This window comes from Brassica oleracea, chromosome C5 (assembly GCF_000695525.1).
Source record: "Brassica oleracea var. oleracea cultivar TO1000 chromosome C5, BOL, whole genome shotgun sequence".
NCBI classification, from domain to species: Eukaryota; Viridiplantae; Streptophyta; class Magnoliopsida; order Brassicales; family Brassicaceae; genus Brassica; species Brassica oleracea.
Window position 1 is genome coordinate 24,029,669 of NC_027752.1, and position 2,834 is coordinate 24,032,502.

Here is a 2,834-nt window from a genome sequence, read left to right on the forward strand (position 1 = left end):
TTTTTGAAACCAAACAAAAACAGACGACTTAACTTTCAGTCGTCTCAGGTTACAGATTTTAAAGTCAATTGCAAAAATAACCTCTGCGTTGACCAGACGACTTCCAGGTAAGTTGTCTACAGCCAGACGACTTCCCAAGTAAGTCGTCTGACGAACAGATCTGGAAAAAAACTCGATGTCATACCTTAAATTGGTGAGATAAGTTCCTTAGCATACATAAGGCTTCTCCAAGCACACAGAATCACAAACGAAAGTAACCCACCCAGAATCGTTAGCTTCTATGACTCTATGAACCATAAAAAATTTAGAATCAAAATCTTGGGTTTTTTTAGCTCATTGTGGAGAGAAAGTGAGAGATATGTTGTGTTTAGTTCACAAGAATGGAAAAAGAAGAAGGGTAAATCGATTTTGGGAGCATTAAGAGCTTCAAATTGGTTGTTCATGGTGGTTGTGGTATTGATGACAATGGCAATCTTGTAATTACTTGAAGATGATGAGGGTGAGAGAGTAAAAATGTCATTTTCGAAAAAAAAAGAAAAAAAAATTAATGGCATTTTCGTAAATTATATGAACTTGTGGGGTGAATAGGGCAAAACCAATTTAAAAAAAAAAAGGAGGTTAGTTTTGTGTTTGACTTTAAGTTATAGGTCAATTCTGCAAAAAACTCTTTATTTATATGATTTTGTAATAATTTGTATTTTGTCATAACAAAAATTTTAAACCATGGATCGCAAAATTTGAATGCGAGAATTTTAACAGTTTTAATAATTTATAGTCATTTTTAAAAATTCAAAATATAAAATGTACAGAAAAATCTAAATTTTTATAATATGGTTATTGAGTTTTTTTTAAAAATTATTTTAATAGTTTTAAATTAAACAAATTGGATAGAAGATACATTTTTTTATCAGATCTTTATTATTCAAAATCATTAATTGTCACATATACTTTACCCACATTAGGCAATTCTGTAATCTTTATTTAAGGAAATAATAAATGACATTAATAATGAATTTATGGTTAGTTTAATAAAAAACTTATTATATAATTAGATGAATCAACCTATTTCTCTAATAATTTTAAGAATCATCCTAGTGATGACATGTGGCTACAAAAAGAAGTTGTAATGTTTCACAAATAATATATAGGGGATATCGACATTATAATAAAGATTTATAATTGGTCTTACATGTGTACATATGTACATGTGTATATGTTTATATGTGTACATATGGACGGCCTCATTTGTGTAGATTGTATATTATTAAAGCAATATACAGAAAAATCATGTTTTTCACTAAAACCACAAATCACATTGTCTTTTTTTTTTTGTCATCAACATAACAAATTCATGAAGACTCTGCAGCCAAACTGGAAACTCCGCATTCATGTGGACGACAAACGACGGTTATATCCTTGCACTCCGTGCGAGACTGTCCGCCCTTGAATTATGTGTCCGGGTATATGAATGATCTTTGACTTGTAGAAATTTCCTCTTATGATCTTGATATCTTCTAAATAGCTTGCAAATACTGACAATTCTTCTGGTTCCGAAACCATCTTCACCAATTGAGAACAACCTGCTGCAAATGTGACTTGAAACTGATGTAAACTCCTCATACATTAGATTCCTCATATGAGTGCTTCCACTTCTGAATGAAGAGGTGACAAACTAGCTCAAGTATTTCTGGCCCCCATCAATCAATCAAAGCCTTCCAATATATTATACCAATCTTTCCCCGAATGAATTTTCTTATCCTTCCATGATCCATCTGTAAAATACCATCTTCCCGGAATGGTAGGCAGTGTAGTAGCCTCCCCCTCGCTATGTGCAACAGTCCTTCGTGTGATTGAAATATGTGCCTCTGTCCAAAGTAAGGATTCCGTCTCTGCCAACTTAAGTGTATGGTTAAAAATCCAAAATCACGTTTTGAAGTCAAAACCAAAAACAAATTTTCTTGTCAAAATCTATTAAATTGATTTTTTTCTGGTAAAACCACAAAATCACATTTTCGCCAAAATTTTTAAATCGCATTTTCCATCAAATCGTTAAAATCATGTTTTCCCACTAAAATGTTTTATGTCTACTTCTTAATTAAAAATTCTCAAACCCTAACATCAGTTTGCTGTGATAGGTAATATTTTTCAAAAAAAAATTTTGACAACTAATTATGTAACTATATTAGCAAATTTATAAATAAAACTGTCCAAATTAAAATTGTAGGCAAAATTGTGAAATTTGTTTTTTAATCAAAACCAATTTTTTTACTACCAACATGGACATTGATTCACATGCACACCGGTTCACTTTTACAACGATACAATGTACCCGAAATATATTTTTACATACATTTGCCAGTTTAAATATTATTACGGTCTTTATTATCAACGTGTACACATATATTTCACTGTCAACATGTATAATGTGTCATGAAAATCACATGTACATCGGTCATTTGTACACCGAATAGGTTTTAACATACATTTGCAAGTTTGAATATTTGAACGACTAATATCCTCTAATATCAACTGAAATTTTCTAGCATAAACACAGGTGATTCATTTGAGATTCAAGTGAAAAGTAAGTGATTCAAGACTTTATGATTTTAATGATTTGAAGTGTCTTGTTGCATTTAGGTGGATATATGTTATTCGTGTATTCATTTGCATATCACATGGGCTAAAATGCAAATTTGGAATTCCGGGGACAAAATTGAGGAGCAATCAGAACTTTTAAATAGTATTGGGATCAAATTCAAAATGATACTAAAGTTGAGGGACCAGATATGAAAAATGTCAAAGTTAGCAATTTTTTCTCTAAAGGTTTTTTTTTT